Below are 6,172 nucleotides of genomic sequence, written 5' to 3'. Positions count from 1 at the left end.
CCTGATCAGCTGGCAAGATCCAAACCAGTACCACAGCCCGAAGGCCTAACCAGCAGCGATCCCAGTGGTAAAAAGGCACCACGTGATTCACTCACTACAGCCTCTCCTCAAAAAGATTTCTAACCTAGAGGAAGGAATTGAAAAGCTGGAAGGGGAACCAAGAAAGTGACTGTTCCAAGGGCAGCTCAGTGAGGCAAGAGACCGCAGGCCATCCTCAGACAACCCGTGCCATCCCAGGGGGAGGAAGCGATGCTGCAGGCTGGGAGGAAGCAGAGCGCGCGCTGACAGCGACGACCTCGTGATGTCCACTAAGGACAGCGTGACCTCGTGATGCCAAGTTCTCAAGTCACCGCAAGATCCCAACCACCACGGGAGATATCAGTATGAAAGGCAATAAGGGTGACCCCTAACCTGCGCATTAGCTCATTTTGTATCTTTACCTCCTTCTAAAAAAAAAACAGAGGAAAAACCAAGCAGAGGGTTTTTCCGCCTCACTATTCGCGTTGCCTGTTCCATAGGCGACGGGAAGAAGCTGAAGCAAAGCCCTAACCTGAGGGCTAGGCAGGGTGTGTTCCCACCCGGGCAGAGGAAAATTTTCCAAGGCACAAAGTCAGGCAGGCACAAGAACCCCAACAATTTTCAAAGTATTTGGTCATTCTCTATGTTCGCGTGCACCCAGCACGATGGGGGTACGGATCCAAGTTAATTCCCTTGGGTCTGACAATAATGTGAGTAAATAACCACCAAGATGTTCAACTGCCAACCCTCTGATTCTCCTTCAGGCACTGTTTGGACCCAGCTTGCAGCACTGCCTTATTCAGAGCTGGCACAGAGTTTCCAAGGACATGCTGGATCTTTCAGCAGCACCACTCGTGCCCACCTGGAGAAGCACTTGGGAGACCTACAGAGTGGTGTCAAGGAGGGCTTGGAGAGTGGCTCCTTCAGCAGAAATTGTCAAAACTTTCTCCATGCCCCATAATTTCTGTGTCTCTGCTTCCAAGATGAAAGTTGACTTAAAGCACTGGAAGGTACATAAATGCTCAGATGACAGGAAATGCAAAACAGAATTTGGCAAAAAGAAGGGCTCTAGAAAACAGCAATATATTTCAAAATGCAGGCCAAAGTCATCATAGCAATAGAGAAAACCATGCATAAATCAAAGTGAAATATTTATTAAAACTTGCTACACTCAAGCTAATGAATACAACCAAAGTGCCAAAAACTCTTCCAGAGATATTACAGAAATGATGGATTTTTTTATAAAAACAAAACTTAAGGGACATTAAAGGGCAGAAATGAGCTTAAAAAACCCATGAAGAACATTTTGGATGTTTAAGAATTTGAAGAGTCTTAAAAACTTATGGAACAGAAGCTTTTAAAATTCATCGGATAAGTGGAAATAATTAAAAGCTGGAGCTATTACAAAATAAAGTCCAGCTAAAGCTCTTTTTGAAGATAGACTTTGAGGTGGTGATATTCCAGGAGTTTTACAACTATTGGTGAAAGACTGGCAGAATGCTATAAGTGAACGAATATCAAAACACGCTATTTCGTTAATAGCAGGCTTTGGTCAGGCTGGCTTAACGCACTGACAGCGCTGTTGAGGAACAGCTTTACAACACCTTGCTGTTAGGATCATGAATTCATTAGCTGTGTTGCCCACAAGGACTGGTGCAGCTTGGTAAGAGATTTGCTTCCCTGGCCTCGGGCAGGCTGTATGCAAAAGTTACCTGCTGCCGATAGAAAAGCCTTTGAGCGGGTGGAGAGGGATACCTCGTTTGCTGTGGAAGGTAAATTCAGTCAGAATTTTGGCGGTGGTTTTATCTGTTCAATTGTTTGATGATAGGCCAGCTCTGAACTCCTTCGGCATCTCATGCAGCCATACCTTAAAAATGGAAAGTAACATGGCAATCTGCGGCGGTTACCCCTGCTCTGAGCACAGGAGGAACAAACACAAAATAGTCCCTGTAACAATACCACGATTTACGTCACCAGTGCTAGCCACCTTCAGAAATAATGTGAAAACTTACCAAGAACTTGTGTGGGTAAAACGTTGACAGGAAAAATCAATGTAAAGACAACTTTCATGTTCCTCCTTCCCCTTACTCCAGCCTCCACTTTAAAGAGTCCCCAGCTACACGTCCTTAGATGTCTCAGAGTCTCTCCACGCTTTCTTTCAATAAATTAGCTCCTGGTTCATGCAGCAATTATGCCTTTGTAGGAAAGCACATAGCATTTTTACTGTGCAAGAACAATAGTTCTGCAGAGGAACTGACTCGTGAAGCATCTTTGTATCATGCTACCCATTTCCAACTCTAGGTTTATTGCAATTCCCTTGATGAATCCCGCTGCCAAACATTATGTGAAATGAAACAAATCTCAGGATACCATTTAAAGTCCCTGCCATGGAGAATAGAAAGAGTCTGGGCTGATGGGGGATACTTGCCTAGACAGATTTCAGGAAATACTGCTCTGCAGCCAGCCTTAGGCCTTTCATATCTCAGGAACCTGGCAAACTCTCCTCTCAACAAAGGAGAAGCACGTATTCTACAACGACCCCAAGAAAGCACATTTCCAGGATGACCGAAAACGGCCTTCTCCATAAATAAAGAACATTTAAAGTTATTTACTCCTGTACCTTCCCACTTGGAAAACTGCACTCATCCTCAGAAATACCCCAATAACCAAAGCAAACCCCTAAAGGAAGAACGTGCCCAAAGATACTCCACACCAGTCGGTAAGACTCGAAACTGGAAGGGGTTCTTTCAAGCTTGAACAATTACCACACAGCTGTACCTCTACAACAGGTGCTTTAACAAGAGCAAAACAGAGTTTGCAAACATCGGTGGAATGCCCCTCGGGGCGAGATGGTTCTTTAGAGTTCCCTAGATTAAAAAAAAAAAAAAAAAAAAAGACACACTGAAACTTTTATTGAGCTGCAGTGTAAAAAGAACTCCTAATTAATAATCCCTCTATCCCCCAGCCAGGGGGGAGGATGTCTAGAGATACACGGGAACAAGTATTTGAACTTTATACATAAGATGGAAAGAAACATTGAGTTTCCCCTCCTACATTCAACCCCAAAATGTACCAGTCCCACAGTTCAGTATTCCAGGGCCATCCCTCTCCCTCCGCAATAGGTTCATCGTGCTCCAAGCCCAATTACTGTCTCAGCGGACACGCTCCCCTGCAGAAACTCTGCTGCAGTCCTTCACCGCTTTATTTACCACTGGACATACTGCCCACATATCTTAACAACACAGATACAAAGCCCAAGACCTCTCAGTAATTTGCTGAGCCCATTTTGAAGACCAAAAAGCTGGTTGAGTTAGCAGTGGTTTAGCAGCCCCCTCTTCTCCAGAGCACCGACGCAGACCCCCACAAAGCCAGAGCAGAAATCGCAGCTCAAAATCAGTGTCTGTGGCAGTCAGTAATGCAACCTGCAGGGGAATACTTTGTATGCCCACGTAATATTTAGCAGAAATGTGTGGCAGCTTAGTTTAAGGAAGTTTTTTGTAAGATTGTTTCCATTTTACTGGGGAAATTGATCAGAAAATCCTGGCAGAGGGTTCATTTAATTGCTATTTAAAGGCATACATACATTTTAGACACGTCCAGCACACAAGTCATGAGAACAGCTTTATGTATTTTTACAACAGGAACACTCTGACTCTTAAAATTCTGGAAAACAACATACCTGCAATTTCAGACTCCTAATAACTGTAACAGCCCAAGCCTGGGCTGAGCTCTCCTGTCACCAGCGGTCACCAGTGCCAGATGCTACAATAAGGCCAAGAGCTCCTATTTATAGTAAAAGTTACCCTCCGGGAAAATCCACTCACGTGAGTATTATTTGCAGTAGACAGCGGGTACTCTACACCTTGGAACTTAAGGTGTTGTCTCATCTCTAGAATACTTGCAGGTGTTGCTGTGTTTCTTGTAAACAGATTTGACCACTAAAATTTTGAATATTCTTGCTCACCATATGAATGTCAAGTTGTACCAAGAGATTTCAGCCTGAGGGCCAAGCCTTGCCAAGTGCCCTCGGTTAAACTGAAGAGCTAAAATACTAACATGTAGTTGATCTATTGGGATCTCCTAAACCTCCTTCTGTAAAATAAACTGCTTACATAGAGAGATTTTAAAAAAAAAAAAAAAAAAAAAGCAAACTGGTACATAAGCAAATACTTTCCAGTTGCTAACTTACTGGCCACACCGCTAGAGCCATTAAACTCTCCAGCACCTAGTTCTGAAGGATTTTACCCACTTTGGCTAAAGCCAGACTCCCAAAATTTCACACACCCGTAGCACAGACGGAGATTGTGGGCAGGTAAAAAAACTAAACCAAACCCCAACAACTAAACCAAATACATTTCCCCTGAAAAGTATTATTTTATTTTTGAACCCGTGTAAGCTCAGATTAAGTAGAATTTACAGCCGGGTAAATAATTTTTGCTATAAGCCTGATGGAAGTGCAAAATGTATTCATGATCAAAAAAAAGAACGAGCATCAAAATCATCCTTAAATGTTCTGCTATACCAGTGTCATTGCCAGAGTAGTTGGGCTTTTCTCTCTCAGCACGTACTATTCACAAAAGGTATGAAGAGGATGTGGGTGGTTATATGGTTGTTGTACACTGTCTCCAAAAGGACCAAGCTTTCACAGTGAAGACAGTCAGATATAACCGCGCTCAGAATATTTGGAAAATGAGTTTAGAATGCAAACAGATAATAATATATCAACCCATAAACATAACCTTGCCTCAGTGACACTGATGAGGCTGTTGCCTTTGGGTTTACCGGAACCAGGAAGAGTCTAAAAATCCAGAGTGCTTGTTTCCAGTACCTAAAGACCCAGCTGTAATAAATAATGGTCTTTATTTTGTGTATTATCCAAAAGTTTCACCAGGAACCGATAAGACCGTGCATAGTGAGGATTAACTAAAGACTTATCCCCATTTGGAAAATGAAAGCAGCCATTGGGCAACATGCCTAGAGGGCATCTGTATTAGTCTTCAAAAAATAATACTTGGATCTCCTAAGAGATGGATCTCCCCACCCCAGGGCAGTCAGAAGAGCCATCAGCCTCCTCCTGGGATTTTATACCCGTGGGTCCGCCAAAAAAATCCAACTGCAAACTCACTAGTTACCGGTTGACGGTTCACATCACAAAGTAAAACAGCACCACGTAAATGGAGGAGGGTAAGAGCAGGCAGTGATGAATCTTTTTTACATTTCCCATCCAGTTTGGCACAGAACGATGGAGGTGAAGAAGGAAGAAGAGACCCCGCCGAGTACCCACTCGCGCTCCTTTCAACACAGGCGTGATCCCTGCATTTCTGCCCCAGGGTCTGCACTGCAGCTGCTGAATCAACCACCGGTCTCTCTACAAATCCATCACTAAGAAATGTCTTAATGGCAATTCTACAGAGCAGCCCTCGTGCCCCTTCCCCACCAAGGGGTCTGATCCCAGTGTTAAGACTGACTTAGAAAATAAGATGACACAGACATCGTTACAACCTTCTGTCTCTTAAAAAAGATCATTAAAAAAAAAAGGAACCACCTTCACAGTGGACAGCAGAGGTGTGCGAGGAGCTGTGATCAGCACGTTTAAAAGGCGTGCACTAGCAGTTAAAGCACTGGACTTTAGGAACTGCCCAGGAGTGCATCCTGATACAGCGTAAGGGCACAAAAAGACCCGTCAATATTCCGTGAAAACCATGATGCTTAAACAGATATAGTATTAACCACCTAAACTGCTAATTTGTGCCACTGCAGTTAAAAGGAACATCCCACCACATAAAATTAAGCCCATCAGTCAGAGATCTCCCTTCACAGGGCAACCCAAGGGCTGATCATTAATAAATTTAAAGCCGGCGGGTGGGAGGAGAGCTTTACCACGCTGTTAGGAGTGTTTCAAGAAGCACATAAACTCTTACTCATGAAGCACATTGTATTTGCATCCAAGTCGCAAACTCTGCACTTCAAAAGGGTTTTGCAGGTTACCTCTTCGCTACGCCAGCCAGGACGAGGGCCGCGGCGCTTTCGGAGAGCGATCATTGTCCGCTCGTGGGCCAGCACTTATTGCACAGCCCCCAAACACCCCCAGCACGTATTGCACAGCCCCCAAACACCACCAGCACTTATTGCACAGCCCCCCAAACACCTCCAG

Source organism: Egretta garzetta, unplaced genomic scaffold, assembly GCF_000687185.1.
Source record: "Egretta garzetta isolate BGI_Z169 unplaced genomic scaffold, ASM68718v1 scaffold1, whole genome shotgun sequence".
In the NCBI taxonomy this organism is placed as follows: domain Eukaryota; kingdom Metazoa; phylum Chordata; class Aves; order Pelecaniformes; family Ardeidae; genus Egretta; species Egretta garzetta.
The sequence above is the reverse complement of the archived record's forward strand: the minus strand, read 5'-3'. Positions refer to the sequence as shown.